This window comes from Pararge aegeria, chromosome 10 (assembly GCF_905163445.1).
Source record: "Pararge aegeria chromosome 10, ilParAegt1.1, whole genome shotgun sequence".
Classification (NCBI taxonomy): domain Eukaryota; kingdom Metazoa; phylum Arthropoda; class Insecta; order Lepidoptera; family Nymphalidae; genus Pararge; species Pararge aegeria.
This window is the reverse complement of record NC_053189.1, coordinates 9,174,854-9,191,885: the sequence shown is the minus strand read 5'-3', so window position 1 is coordinate 9,191,885 and position 17,032 is coordinate 9,174,854.

The following is a 17,032-nucleotide window of genomic DNA, read 5'->3' as shown; positions in this document are numbered from 1 at the left end:
TTTACAATTTTCAAACGCAAACTAAAAAATCGCATACTATCTCAGTTGTAATGTTGTAATACCGCTTATGACTGCACTATGGCAACGACTTCGCATTTCGCAACATACGGATATAGAAGTTTCTGAGGGTAGATTTTTAATAATTAATATGTATACCTAATAATAAGTTTAATATGATTGCTAATCAAATAATATAAGATCAATATGATTTCTCTGTAAGTGAATATTTAAAATTAGTTTTTAAGAAAAATAAATGATTCTTTAACCTGATATACAGAGATGAATAACATAGCAAAGCACATCAACACATTTCTATGCTATCATTAATAAGTCACGGTAAATAATGATGATGAGGTATCTACCTGCTCGGTACAGGCATCATCTAATGAGAGGGGGTTCGAGCCCTCTTTGCTGCTCCAATACGGTATGTTAGTGATAATAACCGGGATCGTGGCTTACCGTGGTCTCCGAGGCTTGGTTGGACAGTGTCATTATAATTGAATAGCGGTAATACTTTAATGATAAGAACTTCAGTCTTTATTTCGGGGGGACCGAGTTCGAACCCCGGCCGGGAATATTTCTATCAAAATAAAAAATAAAAATGAACATAAAAGGACAGGAAGTGGACAAGGACAACTTATCTGTAAAGATACCTACATAAAGATTTCTTCCAGAAGTCCTTACACTTTTCTTATTTATGTCATATGTGCGTTTTAAGAAATAAAATATCAATTGCTTTTATCTGTGCAAGAAATCATCGTGAAAAAACCTGCGTACCTAAGAGTTTACCAAAATGTTCTGAAGTCTACCAATTCGCACTAGGCTGGTGTGATTGAGTACGGCCTAAACCCTCTTCATTATCGACCCGTGCACTTGGTGGGCCGGTAATAGATTAGTAATAATAATGCTGCTGATGTCCCAGAAATCATGAGTCGTATTTAAACACTCTAACCAAGACATCAACGAGGCAGTTCAACAGTCACCAAATACCAAATCTGATAATATTTTTAGCTTCAACCAATTTAAATTCGAATAAAATCTTGGAAATGTTTTGTGTAGTTATATTTTAGAAACGTCCGGTCCAGTTGAAGTACCAATTAATTAAGCTTTGTAAGAGCACAGTCACCCTATTCCCTAAGATAGCCCAACCGTGACGGCGCACTTTTAATTTTCTGGTGTCACGAGTTACAGCGATAAGGCCGTTCCCCTTTTCACCCTCTGACGAAAGTATGCAATGAATGGGCTTCTTATTAAAAGTATAGAAAACTTTCATCATCAAGATAAACTTCTTTTTTATTCTTTAGACATAACTGCGATATTCACCCTTATATACTAGGTATGTAATACAAAGAAGTTTTAAAGCATTCACTCTTCTGTGACTCGCAATACGTGTCCTTGGAATATCTTACTACCACTATGTTACGTGTGGTTCACGGGATGCAAACAACTTCAATAGTGAATATTCTTATGATACGTGCTAGGTTGCAATTGTTTTGATTTGGGTATACATCTATGATATGGGACTGAGAATTTAAATCGTACTTTTGGCTACTTCATAAACAGCACTATTTCCTAACGGAATTATTATTTTGATTTGGAATAAATTTGCTGAAAGTGATGACTTGATGGCTACAGGATCAAGTCTTAATCAGTTGAAGAACAGACGAGTTACAAGCTTAATTGACATACCCACAATAAAATTAAATATTGCCATAATATATGAATAATTATATTTTACTAACTACCTAAATAGTAAATTATAATGTTTTAGTGTTGTGAGGGCTGAAACCGGATCAAAATTTTAATTAAGTCAGAGAATGATTAGCTTCTTCTAACTATGTTTGTCCTGACTGACTGTCAGAAAACCTACCGCCAAAACGGCTGGAAGTATAAATTTTAAATTATCGGAGAATATTCTTTAACAGTCCACTACAGTACAAGGGCTTTTTTAATTTGTTTTTTTAATTAGAGTTAAACGGGGAAGATAAATTTTATAAAAGTCTGTCAGTTTTCAACTTATGTCCATTGAACTTTGCTTCTAAAAATAATAAACTCGCGTTTTTAAAAATAGCAGGTGATGCAATAGTAAAGTAGGCGATCCGCGAGTTTACTATAAAACACAATAGATCATTTAATTACGCAATTTCAATCCGTACCCGATTCCTTATCGTCGAACTTTACCTATTATAGTCAGTCTATCAACTAAATCTATCAGATAGAGCCCAAAGTTACAGGTATGTGTTGTATAGTAAATAGGTCGGTCCGAAGTTGCGGTGGCGCGCGCTCGAACCTGAAATGCAATAGATATCGCAATGCTGCAAAGGTGCACACTCACTGACAGCTGTAAAACATGTAGAACGTTATTTCATGTTAAAAGTCTCTCGAATGACATCCTAGACTTGCTCTAGAATACCCGCAACTGGGGGCTAATGTTACGAACGTCATAATGATCCTAACTAATATTATAAATGCAAAAGTGTGTTTGTTTGTTCTTATTACATGCTCTAACTAACCAACTTATCAACTTGATTTTTGTAATGGGTTAGTTGAAAGAACGGAGACTAAAGTAGTCTACTTTTTATCCCAGAAAATCCCAGAAGATTAGTAAAAATCGTAAATTTACTATTGTTAGGGTACCTACTGTTTTAATGCTACTCTTGTAAGAAGGTCAAAATTCAAAATTCAGCCCAGTATTCCCGAGTGAAGTTATCATGTAACCGGTAGTTGCAGCCTAAAATTTAAAATTCTTTAAAAGTAGACTGAAACTGTAATGTTTTTAATGTTTTGATAAAAACGCATATAATACTCGTAATTAGAAAGCACTCAAGCCTGTGATTAGAAAGCACTCAAGCCAAAATCAAGAAAATTTGAAGCATTAAGGTGAATTCTATTTAAGTGCGATTGTTTCTCTGTTGAGACTTAAACATGGTCAGTTTAAATGCAGTACAGTGAACGGACAAAGAATAAAAAATTATACTACGACAGTACAGTGTACACACATCAACATCCAGACCCAAAATAGTCGAATCAATAGTCAAATTTTATGAATAACATACATAAATACTTACAATATACATATGAACACCCAGACACTGAAAAACATTTATGTTTATCACACAAACATTTTCCAGTTGTGATAATCTAAACCAAAGCCTTGGAAACCAGATTCGCTGCCCATTGCGTTGGCCGTCAACACAATGTTGTATAACAATGTTGTGCAACAATGTTTTGGTACAGTGAGTGCTCACCACTATAATTATCAAACTCGCACAATAGAGACGTCGGCTATTATCTTGCTAAGTTAATATCATAGATATGTAGTGTATTTAGATAATAATATATCCTCCTCTCTAGGTATTGTTCTGTCTTAGAATAATATCTATAAGTCATTGATATTATTGTTTGTTTTGGAGAATTGAGTAACTGTTATTATAATAATTATGCTCAGATTAATAATTAACTAATCAATTAAGTAAAACTTTATATATTAAGCAAAGTTAGCAAGTTTATCTTAAAAAACCGGGTGTATAGTGAGTGCTACGTAACTACGAAAAAACAAAGCCTTGCTACGTATCCGAATCGTAGCATATTTTAGCATTCTATTTAAATGTAAGGTTTGATATAAAAACATTTTTTAAACTAGGTAGGTATACCTTTCTTATTTTATTAATGAGTATATTTGGAACGTCTGTTTGTTTTTCCTTTCCCACCCGAGGGGGGCGATTCTATCGATCAGTAGCCGACAAGAAACTCAGCAGTTGCACTTGTCCAACATCAATATTTTAGAATTTTGCAGTCTATATATATTTTATGAACTAAAAGCAGAGTTAACTGCTTCAAAGTAGCTTTGTCACGAATAAATTCATCTATCGTACTTAAGTAACCTAACTGTAAGGTTTGTGTTTATAAATGTAAAGTACAAAAATACAACGTGTAAATGAAAACCGAAATATCACTTCACGGGCTTTAGAAGTTTAGAGGTACATTATTTACTGTCTCTAAGACTTACCTGTGAAATCAAAAAGTCTGTTTAATAAACCACTGCCATAGTTTTGCCTGAAAGAAATCAGATACAGTCCTAACATCACATGCAAAATTAAAATCAAGTGTCTCCTGTCAGTTTATGAGTTTTGTCGCGTAACGTAGGTACCTACTATACGCGTGTCGGTATTTTTACTTCAATAAGTAAACACTTTATATCTTTAACAAGTAAATACATTAGAATGTTGTAAATAACTTAAATATGCTTGTTTTAATTCAATATTTTTAAAACTTTATGAAATATAGTTATGCTACTTTCGACAGTATTTCGTAATTCGGTCACAAGTTGTATATTTATTTTAGTAAACTTTTCACTTACCACCTTTTAATCAGCTTTGCGAGCTCATGTAAGCTATACAAGATAATTTATTTTGACACTCTTGCACTAAGTACTATCTGTTTTCTTGTATTGTATTGTTTTTCTCATATCCGTTTTCTTGTACTGTTTCAATTGTCTTTTGTTGCAATAAAGTTTTTTAGTCTATGCTATTCTTTATTCATTCCGAAATATCACAGCTTAGTTATGATGTCAAAAGTCATTAATTTAAACCAAAAAGGAGTCGTGAGTCTACAAACTCAGAAGTGTGGCACGTGCTTCCAAAGGTCTTGAAAGTTCCACAAATGTGTCTGATTAGCTCCATTGTAAACTATCTCAGCAGTCGAGACTGCAAAGAGATTTATCTTTTTACGGTTTTACTTATTACTTTAATGGATAGCATTACATTTTTAATACGAAATGTAGCGCTGCTTTAAATTCAGTATACGTAATAAATGTACAAATAAAACACCCATAACTCACTCCCCTGTCACTCATTATATTCTCTGTAGTTTGGTTGCCTGGCAGCGATACCAAATCGCTTTTAGTGATGAGGCCGCCAATTTTAGAACTATTGGATAGAAGCAGGCGTTACTTCTATCCAATAGTTCTAAAATACTTACTCTAGATCTAGATACTCCACACCAAACAGATCTTTGGCAATGTACCCTCTACACACGTTATGTTCCGAAAACGAAGCATCCTCAGGAGATGTTGATTTTACAATGAATTCTTTTTGTGTGTTTGTGTTTTCTTCATTGCATTGTTCATTACATACAATGAATAATTGTTATTATTCATTGTAAAGTCATTACTACACCATACAGATTCTCCTGCTTTTTGCGGAGTATAGCAAACTAAGCTTAATTTTCATAATTGTAAAACTTAAGTAAAAATGTGTCGTTTTATGTCGTTCTTGTATGTGTTTCTAGGTGTGCAATAAAGTATACTTTTTAAATATATAGAATTACAAAAATCCTTATCTAATGATTCCTAAACTTCGAGATTTCCTAACTCTTTAACGGAAATGTTACTAAAATCTACTGACTCTTTACTAAAATTTCTTTAACAGAATACAAACAATACATCACCAGTAGTATAGCCCGACCCGGGATTCGAACCCAGGACCTCGTCATCCGTAATTGAACATGCTAACCACTATACCAATGATACAATCAACAAAGAGCGAGTATTGGTGGTTATTTTGCGTTTCCATTACATTTCCCATTTTAATCATCCTGTTAATGACCTACTTCTGGCCACAGGCCTGCTATATTATAGGACCGTTGAGAGGCTGCTCCAATGTGGGGTGGTGGGCTTAAACAAACACATGTTATTAAAAATAATCTATAGTGAAATTAAAGTGCCCTCCGAGGCAATTTCTATGCTCCGGTCTCCGGTGTACTTAAAATTGTAACAGAAAAATCCTTTAACAAATCATGGCTCGACCTCGGAATCGAACTCAGGACCTAATGATCACTAACCTAAAAAAATAGTTGATTAGCGTTCAGTTTTTAAATAAGTTTCAAAAGAGGAATGCATGCAAATATCACGGTGGCGTAACGATTGACGTGATCCCTCGTAAGCCGAGATTAGGTCGGATTTAAATCGTACATCCACATAACTACCACGTGTGTCGGAATTTGTACGTTCTTGCGTATTACTAACCTTTGCACTGATGTTTAATTTACTTCTGGCACACAAGGGAACCTACCCTACTAACTTAGGTTCAGATTTATATGTATATGTTAGCAAATCAGTCTTTGTACGTACATTTGGTTAAAGATAAAAAGGTATTTTCGTTTAGACTGGTCAAAACTATGCATAATATATTCAAAAATGCTGTTAAAGCCTATTATCTTGAACAATAAAGACGACAGTAATTAACTCTTACTCATATTTAAGTATGTTTTGGTATATATTAGTTTATTATTTTTTATATTTATTATTATTAATATTTTATGTGTGTAATCGTGATAAGTATTAGTGTGTAATTGTTCGTAAGTATGTATATAATAATAATACACCCCACCAATCGGTTTCCCTTGGTTTTCCTAATCCTAAGGTTGCCTGGAAGAGATCGCTACTAAGCGATAAGGCCGCCCTTTGTATCCTACTTTTTAAGTTTATTTTTGTTGTGTCCATTGTTTTTTTTTTACTATTTGTGGTTTACAAATAAAGTGTATAAATAAAAATAAAATAAAATAAATAATCTGTGTGACAGAAGTTACAAGAGAAGATTGTAGAAGTTATCGCTTTGTAGTTAATTGAAAGAGTGCTATACGTTCACATTGCTTTATGTTTTAGTTTATAATGTGCTATGTTGTAATTAGAGATACTTAAACGATTAAACGCTGTAACATATGAACATGGCTAAGTTTATTTTATATATAACTTTTACCCGCAACTTACTGCGCGTTTTTTTTTTGATTTTACAAACCTCTATACTCCTCTGAACCGTTTGGTGTCCTGGGTTTTTAAATTTCTTATGTTTTTTTTATTCCACTACAGGTTATCCCTTGACTTCATTCTCACCTATGGAAGTAAGTTATGATGCAGTCTAAGATGGTAGCGGGTTAACCTGCGAGGGAGTATGGTAGTAATATCGAATTACCGGTTACATGACATCGCACCGTAACACTAAATCGCTTAGCCATCTCGGCCAAAGCCTCTCACCAGACAAGACCAGAGAAAAGTCAGAAATAATAAATTCCCAAATGGCCTCTTCCGGGAATCGACCCCGGGACGTCCTACTTAAATTCAGGGAGTAGGAGGGGAATATAATACAGGGAGGTCGTCAAAATTAACGATTATAATTATCAAAATTTTAGCTTAAGCTTGGCTGTAACACTGCAGATGTAACGAAGGGCATTTTTCTTAATCCAGTGGTAATTTTCGTATACTTTTCCGGAAAAAAACAACCTAAAAAACAAAACAAACAACGTCTCCCTCATTCAGGAGGAGTCGGTATATAAAGCTAAGACCCTCCACGGTGTTCTATCGGATTGGGGAGCATTACTTGCTCTCAAAAGTAAGGGGTGATACCATTCCAAGTTTGGGTACACACTGAGAATTTCTAGATACAAAATCTCAATACCCTACAATTCTTGACCCCCAAGTGTACTTTTTATGGTTAGTCTAATTAAGAAGAAGAAGAAACGCTTTTTTTCGCTATTAAATACCGGAAAAGAAACAGTAAGGAGTATACAGTAGACAATGTAGACATGCAAAGGCGGCCTTATTGCTGCAAGCAATCTCTTACAGGCATCGTTTATAGACAGCACTTACAGCAAGAAGCAACTTGGGTTATAAACTCATCTGAATCCTAATATATAAATGAGAAAATGGGTTCTTTGTTTGTCCTATTTTGGCGCCACAAATAAGCAACCAATCAGCCATTATAAACGCGGGCAACAGCTATTTAACCATAAATCAACCAAGAAAAGAATTAAATTTAACAATGATACCGCTTTGTTAGGTTATTGGCACTATATGCGTAAAAGATGTGTTGCAAATATTTAATTGTAATAAATCCTCATTTTCGAAATTGCGGACAACATTTTGCTTAGACTCATTGGTTAACTTTCAGCCACGAATATATGAAACGAAGATTATTTTATAAAGGTTTTACGGTGTGCCTGAGGCGGGTTGCGTGCTGGAATATAATAATAGTCGTCGGGGCACGGAGGAATATCATCTCGGTACATTGTGAAGCGCAGGATGCTCATTAGATGACGCCTGGGGCCGCTACCGTCCTACCTTCTATACCTACTAGTCAGCGGTCGCCCAAATTAGTTTTATTATACCTTCGCTCAATACTCCACCATGCTACTTAAACCTTTAGCTCGTCGCCTCATTTTCTTTGCCGTTTGAATAATTAACACATTTTCCTCTCTGTCGCTCTTTATATTTCAAAAAGAGGGAATTCTATTTTAATGTCTATAAGTTCTTTATACTAGTTCGAATCCCAGCACGCACCTCTAACTTTAGTAAGTTATTTGCGTTTTAACCAATTAATATTTTACTTGTTACAAGGAAAACATCATGAGAAAACCTTCATGCCAGAGAGTTCTCCATGTGTTCTCCAGTGGCCTTTAGTGAGTCGGAAATAGGTTGATATGATGAAGTTCTATGTTGAGTAATCATTTTGGAATGAAAAAGGGCAATTTAGAGTTTGGAGTGTACAATCTTGCAAGTTTTGCTGTTATGACATACTATGCATGTCATGTCTTATGAAGAAACTTTGATCCTTATTACTACTTTCAAGAGAAGTTGCTAACAGCCATACTTTCTCACTCCCTGTAACTTAAGCACATTTCTTAAGAGTAGCTGCATGTCCTGAAATTTGGTAGTGTAATTATTATCACGCATATATATATTCTAAATCATTATGCTAAGCCTTGCCTTAGACAATATGATTTAACGTATCTACTTGTATATTTTATTTCCGATCTAGCTGTGATAAATGGATACAACGTGTCATTTACACTTTGTTATCGTATTTATTTACCATAATTCGTTATAATATATGTACCGTTATAGAGCTAAATGTAAATGTCGGTAATGTAGTTAGGTATAACCAACCAATGATTTTAAACGGCACAAGGAGGACAGTATGCCTTATAAGTTTAATTACCATTATTCGTTATAATATATGTACCGTTATAGAGCTAAATGTAAATGTCGGTAATGTAGTTAGGTATAACCAACCAATGATTTTAAACGGCACAAGGAGGACAGTATGCCTTATAAGTTTAATTACCATTATTCGTTATAATATATGTACCGTTATAGAGCTAAATGTAAATGTCAGTAATGTAGTTAGGTATATTACTGACATTTAATAAATTCACGTCATCATTTGTAATGACAAGAGATAAATTGTATCTGCCTAAAAAGTGTAAGCAGCAGATAGCGTTTTTACTAGCTTATAATTTAAATGATACTGTTACAACTGTTGTAACAAAGTCTATTGACACTTTTACAAATTGTACTTCAAGTACTTCTATTTCTATTACTGACCCTAGTACTTGCGCTAGTACTATTAAGAAATTTAATAATGATTTAAACTAGTTAATAAGACAACGGAGGAGCTCTGCCATATGAACATTGTACACCAAAATATACAGAGCTTCACCGGCAAAGAATTAGAAATAGAGCTGTTTGTGGAGAAACTCAATGTACATATTTTGTGTATAACTGAGCACTGGCTCACTGGTACACAAGTAGCAGTAAACATCGATAACTTTATATTGTCAAGTGCGTTCTTCAGAAGGACTGCAATTCACGGTGGATCTTTAATTTTTGTACGTAATAATATAATTTGTAAAGAACGAAAAGACATAGTTGGTCTTTCTGTTGAACGCATTGCAGAACTGTCTTGTGTGGAGCTGGAGCGATTTATAATAGTGAGTGTATACCGACCCCCTTCAGGTGATTTTAGCGATTTCGAGAATGTCATGGAGGATGTACTAAAGCGTTTGTGTCTTTCTACTAAAAAAGTAATTGTATGTGGCGATTTCAATGTCGACATTTTACTAGAAAATGCAACAACTGCTAGATTGCTTAACTTATTTAAATGTTTTAATTTGTGTCACACTTTTAGTGAACCTACTAGAGTAACTGCAACTTCAGCATCCTGCTTAGATAATATTTTTTTCAATTGTGACATTTTAGATAAAAGAATAATTAATAATTTAAGGTCAGATCATTGTGGTCAACTTATTACTGTTTTAAATACTATCAATAAAAGCAGACAAATTATAAAGTGTAGGCCAATAACTAAGACTAAATTAATGCGATTCAAACGTGAAATTACTGCGAAAATCCCTGGTATTGCGTGCGAACATTTTCATCCGGACAGTCTTTATAGTGCACTATTTAATACTATAAACAACGAATTTAATAGAGTATTCAACTTTAAGCACATCAATGTCAGTAATAAATTAAAATTTAGTGACTGGGCTACTGTAGGTATATATAAAAGTAGGGAGAAGTTGTATGAGCTGTATGATGAAAAACAATTTAATCATACTCCAACTTTCGTAGAACACGTAAAAAAATACTCTAAAATATTTAAGAATGTTTGCACTAATGCGAAATCGCTACACATTAAATATAGTATAATGAAATCTGATAACAAAATACAAACAACCTGGAAAATAGTTAATTACGAGTCAGGAAAAACTAAATCTCGTGATGTGGATTTTGAACTTATTGTTGATAACAATAAAGTGACGTCTGACAGGGAGGTTGCTAATACTTTCGAAAACTTCTTTCAGAATGTTCCCATTTTGTTAACAGATTCTCTAAGCTCTTCACCAATAGCAGCTCAGCGTATATTGAGAGATAATGTTAAAGAGTGCAATGTTTTATTTAATTTTAAACATATATCTGCAATAGATATTGTAAAGAATTTCAGGTTATTAAAGTTGAAAAAAACCGGTGATCTGTGGGGTATGTCGGTGATGGTCATTTCTAACATTATTGACGTTATTGCCCCTTATCTAGCTGTAATTTTTAATGAATGTGTTGATATGGGTATTTTTCCGAACCTAATGAAATGTAGTAAATTAATACCCCTTTTTAAATCCGGTCAGAAAAATGACCTTAACAATTACAGGCCTATTTCAATCTTGCCAACTCTTAGTAAGGTCTTTGAAAAAATTATACTTTATCAACTTTTAAATCATTTTAATGTAAATAACTTACTTCATCCGGAGCAGTACGGCTTCACTAAAGGTCGTAGTACAACGGATGCAGGCGCAAGACTCATAAAGCATATTTACGATGCCTGGGAACGTTCGCAGAATGCCATTGGTGTTTTCTGTGATCTGTCCAAAGCATTCGATTGCGTTGAACACAAAACGTTGTTATTAAAACTAAGCCACTATGGCATCAAAAACGTTGCACTCAATTTAATTGCCTCTTATCTAAGTGATAGAGTTCAAAGGGTATGCGTAAAAGACATAAAGTCTAAGGGATCATCTGCCTTAATGGGTGTCCCACAAGGCTCAATTTTGGGTCCCTTATTGTTTCTGGTGTATATAAATGATCTGCCACACCATGTCAGGGGCACTTGTGAGATTGTACTGTTCGCAGATGATACATCTCTCATTTTTAAGACTGATAGAAACAAAGATAATTTTGACGATGTAAACCGTGCTTTGTCACATGTGTCAGACTGGTTTACTGTTAATAACTTACTTTTAAATGCAAAAAAAACTAAGTGTTTGGAATTTGTTTTGCCTAACGTAAAAAAAAATGATAAAAACATCATAATAAATGGAGAAACACTTGAAATAGAAAACTCCACTGTTTTTCTAGGAGTGACCTTAGATTGTAAGCTACAGTGGGGTACCCATATAGAAAGCCTAGCGAGTAAACTCAGCTCAGCTGCATATGCAATCAGGAAAATTAGACAGCTTACCGATGTTGAAACAGCTAGGCTTGTTTATTTCGCATACTTTCACAGTATTATGTCCTATGGGATCTTGCTGTGGGGAAAAGCTGCAGATATTGAAAGTATATTTATACTACAGAAAAGAGCCGTACGATCAATATATAAACTTGGATCACGCGAATCGCTTCGTGAAAAATTTAAACAAATAGGTATTCTTACAGTAGCTTCGCAATACATTTATAGTAATATAGTCTTTGTGAGGCAAAATATTACTCTTTATAAATCAAAAGCTGAAATTAACAATCGACTTACCAGAAACGGTCATAAATTGGTGATATCTGCATATCGTCTGCGAAAGGTGCAGAACTCCTTTCTTGGGTTGAGTATACGCTTTTACAACATGATTCCTAAGGAAATTCTTGACCTACCAATGCATACATTTAAAAAATGTGTAAAAACGCATCTAGTACAGCGAGGTTACTATACATTTGATGAATTCCTCAATGACAAGGTAGAATGGAAGCAGCCAGCCTCGCTCTCATCTCCCGCAAGATAGCAAAATGATTGTAAATGTTGATGTTGGAAAAGAGCAACTACTGAGTTTCTTGCCGGCTCTTCTCGGTAGAATCTGCTTTCCGAACCGGTGGTAGAGTCACACAAACATGCATACTTGACGTTTCAAAAGTGCTTATAAAGTAGGCCTACTTGAAATAAATGAATTTGAATTTGAAAATTTGAATTTGAATATAACCAACCAATGATTTTAAACGGTACAAGGAAGACAGTATGTCTGATAAGGTGAACTGTTACAACTGCTCTTTAAGCTACGAATATATGTATAAGTTATTTGGCTTATAACAGTTAAACTAATTATAAAATCGTGCATGGAGTACTGTTCCCATTTATGGGATGGCTCTGCCAAGTATCAGCTTGATGCCCTGGATTCGGTTGATCGCCGTGCTAGAAGGCTCATCGGTGACCTAGCCAATAAAAAACTTAAGAGTTTGGAACATCGTCGCAAGGTTGCCTGCCTTTCGGTATTCTATAGGATATATTTCGGAGAGTGTGCTCAAGAACTATTTGATCTAGTTCCCCCCTCGTCTTTTTACCATCGAACCGCGAGGCACCGGAAGGATCTGCATCCCTACGTGGTCGATATACCGCGGACGCGTACGAAGCGCTTCGCATCTTCGTTTCTAATTCGCACCGCTAGGATCTGGAATGCTCTTCCAGCTTCCATTTTCCCCAGTTCTTACAACATTAGTACCTTCAAATCAAGAGTGAATAGGCATCTTCTAGGCAAGCGCGCTCCACCTTAGGCTGCATCATCGCTTACCATCAGGTGTGATTGCAGTCAAGCGCTCGTCTATAAATATAAAAAAAAAAAAAAAAAAAAAATAAAAGATTGATTTTCGCGGTAAAGTTAAAATCGGAAGAAGGATGCAAAAGACGTTGCAGTAACAGCTACTTTAGTAAAGAAAGAGTCGAGTTCGTGCATCTATTTTTTTGTATAGATATAGTTTGTGGGTCGGATAATGCCATAAGTTACCTTTTATATCTGGATTTCAAGCAACAAATTTCGCATTTGTATCTTTAGAATGGAAAGACATAAATTGCGACCTCCATGGCGCAGTGGTGAGCTGTGGTCTTATAAGTTCGATGCTCGGCAGTTTGGGAATTCATAATTGCTGGTATTTTCTCTGGTCTGGTCTTGTGGAAGGCTTCCGCCGCTAGTTACCACCCTATCGAGGAAGACGTGCCGCAAAGCGATAAGACTTCCGGTACGGTTATGGGTTTAATATAACTGCCATATCTCTAACAGGTTAGCCCTAGCCAAGGGGCTTACTTATAGTAAAAAAAACCATACACACGAATAGTACACGCGGATGAAGACCCGGGTAGAACTTGTTAATATACAAATTTCACTCTAAATACAGACTAAAGTTGTCTTATTCATAAATAGTATTGTATATTTGCTGTTACATCGATTTATCTCCATCGATTAAATCGACCAGATGCTCATGTCGCGAACTATACCGATAGCCGAATAAAGTAGCGCTGGACATCGATTTCCTGTCATCGGCAGCCTTGTGTGACCGCAGCAGGTCCGCGGAGAATGTATAACATTCTAAACCCTCTTTAAAATTGTTTCTGTATTGCTTGGTTGATTAATTTACCCGGTGGATAAGTTGATTAAGACATTTAGATTTTATGACGTTGTTTGGAAAGAGAGATTGTTGTTAGTACACGCGAATGATACGCGAATTAGTTCATAGCCACGGGGCTATCTAAAAACATGGCTTCGTTGTCTTGTTTTATTTATTTTTAGATTTATCTCCATCAATTAAATTTACTAGATTTTCATGCACATATCTAGTTATAAATGATGATTATGCAGATGATATAAAATGAAGAAAATCCCCAGTATGAGTTATAAATACTTGATGGTAGGCTTTTTATAACTCTTACAATGTCTATTCCTTAAGTTCATAAAATCAAACAACCATGTAAACCTGTGTTATCCCTTTATTAATTTTAAATTAATATATGTCTTTTGTGACAAGTTTTCGAATTCAGAATTTGTTAAAATAATCAGATCACAATCACTCATTTAACTAACACCAAATTCTGCGATGTCGTATCCTTCAACTCGGAAGTGTGGTACGTGCCTCCAAAGGTCTTCAAAGTTGGAGACGCCTGATTGCCTCCATTGTAGACAGTCAATACTCCATCTCAAGACGCAAAGCGGATCGCTTCATCTTATTAAATGTTTGGTTTTTCCTTCTTTATTTCGATCTCGAAATATTTATTTTAAAACATAGGTAAAATATATAGAGATATATAATTTCAAAAGTTACATCTATTGGGCCTATTTATGCTATCCTTTTTACTATGCTGTCATAGTACGATTGCAAACGTGCGAACTCATATAAACGGGAAAAGTTTTTCTATCTAAAAATGCAACAGCGCTAAACAAAGATTTTGGAAATATTTGTTTTTACTAAAAGAGCTATTGTTAGTGTGGATTCGGAATAAAAATATAAAAAATGCATCGTTATTTTTGTACGTTGGTCCATTTTTTTTATAAATATCGAAAATATTCCTAGGCATTTCAGTTTCCCGTTTCCAATACATATCCGCATTCAATGTATTGTGGTTTTTAGTCCTCACGAGCGACGATGATTTTGAGCTATTCTGTGAGATGGTAGACAATAGTTGCTTTCAGGGAAATGAAGGAAAATATCGGTATTTAAAAGTGGTCAGCCGCGGCTTTAAATACAGAAATACTAAGTCTGTCTTTTAGGAATGCATGGCAGGTACATATTATTTTGTAACACATAATGTATTTTGCCCAGTGGGTAAATATTCGGCTTTCCTTTCGGGGGACGTAATTTGATCATCGACACGAACCTCTAACATTTCGGAGTTTGCGTTTAAAGGAAGTGCGTTTTTAATATCAGCAATTAACGTTTCGCTTTAATTCGTTGGTTCTAAATTTTAAATACCTAAGTTCTTCTTCTTTTGCTTTTCGGCTTATAGGTGTACCAATTCGAAAATTCTTCACCGATTCATTCGAAAAACACGTGACTTCGCATTAAATTTCACGCGTGATTATATTATTATTCATTGTTCCCAGGTTTACATTCAATTTAGTTTAGTATTTTGTCCTACTAAGTAAACAATATTTTTATAAGTTTATAGTGAAAGGTATGGTCTATAAATTGTAAAATAAATAAACATAAAATAAATATATAAAACATTCGTTTGCGTAGAAGTATCGTTTTGAATGCATGTTTTAATTATATTTGTAATATTCTTAAAATATACTCTAGACTAAAAGTATTATTTTACAAAATAAGAAGAGTAAGAAAAAGTGGATCATAATTTTATTAATCTTCGAAAAAAAGGGTCATCTATTGGATGTAAACGCTATGAGCTAAATATTTAGGATGCTTGGATCTATTTTAAGACATAATTTTCGTTATCAATAGATCGTAATTCAACATGAAGCGGTGAATGGTGATATCGCATTGGGTAGCTCAACTTCACTTTCGGGAGGCCGAGTTCGAATCCCAGCTCGCACATCTAACTTTTCTAAGTAATGTGCTTTTTAAGTTATAAAAAATTCATTTGCTTCAACGGTGAAGGAAAAACATCGTGCCTGAGAGTTCTTCATAATGTTATTAGAACCACAAATTGTGTGGAGTGCATAAATTAATAATTAAACAAGTAATTGTTCTACAATTTTGGGCTCTTTATTTGTAATGATAAAGTGGTGACGTAATTAAGATAACGCCTCTATTTACCTGACCTTTACGTCAGTATTAATGTCTCCAGATGTAAATTCTAAATTTGAAGTAAACAACGTAGTCCTTAAGCGAAGTATCTGAAAGGGCTCCTGACAGGCGCTTATGTCTCTATCAACTGTCTGTCGTGGTCTACACCAAGACGCTTAGTACCTCTTTGGAAGGATTATTTCGGGAAACGATTTTGCTATCTCTAACTTACAAAAGTATTGAAAGATGTACGAGTTTGAATTTTTTATGTACGATAAGGCTCTAATAAGAACTAACTGGTAAATAGGAATAAAAGTTACAATAAGGTGGGCCGCAGTTTTGTTTTAACGTAATGTTATTCAATGTTTTAAGTTTAAATAGGTTTAAATACGACAGAGTATGATTTAGTTTTTATCCGAAGTGTCCTCTAATTAACTTTGCTATCACAACTGGATATACGCTTATTTACATGGGCGATAGTAAGCAATGAAGTAAGTAACTATATGAGAAGCTATAATAATATATATAAATGAACTAGCTGTTGCCCGCGACTTCGTCTGCGTTTGATTTTGTTTTTAAAGTATTCAGTATCGCTAAGCCTTAAATGAGTATAGTTGTATATACATATAACATATGTGACTGTCAATTAATTATAGACAAATAATTTGCAATAAAATAAAATTGTGACTTTACTTAAAGATCTAAGCTATCCTATCTCTTAAGTTGGACCAGACTGCTCACGGTGTGCCAATTTAATTTAAAATCGGTTCAGTAGTTTAGGAGTCCATCGCGGACAAACATCGTGACAGGAGATTTATATATATTAAGATAAGGATTCCACATAACTGCATGCATATATTTTTTGTGTGCGTGTGTATGTCACTGAACTCCTCCTAAACGGCTGGACTGATTTGAATGAATTTTTTGGCATGCGTTTGGTTGGCACCCTGGATGGTTTATATTAACAAATCAAACCGACAGATGGCGCTGGGGTCC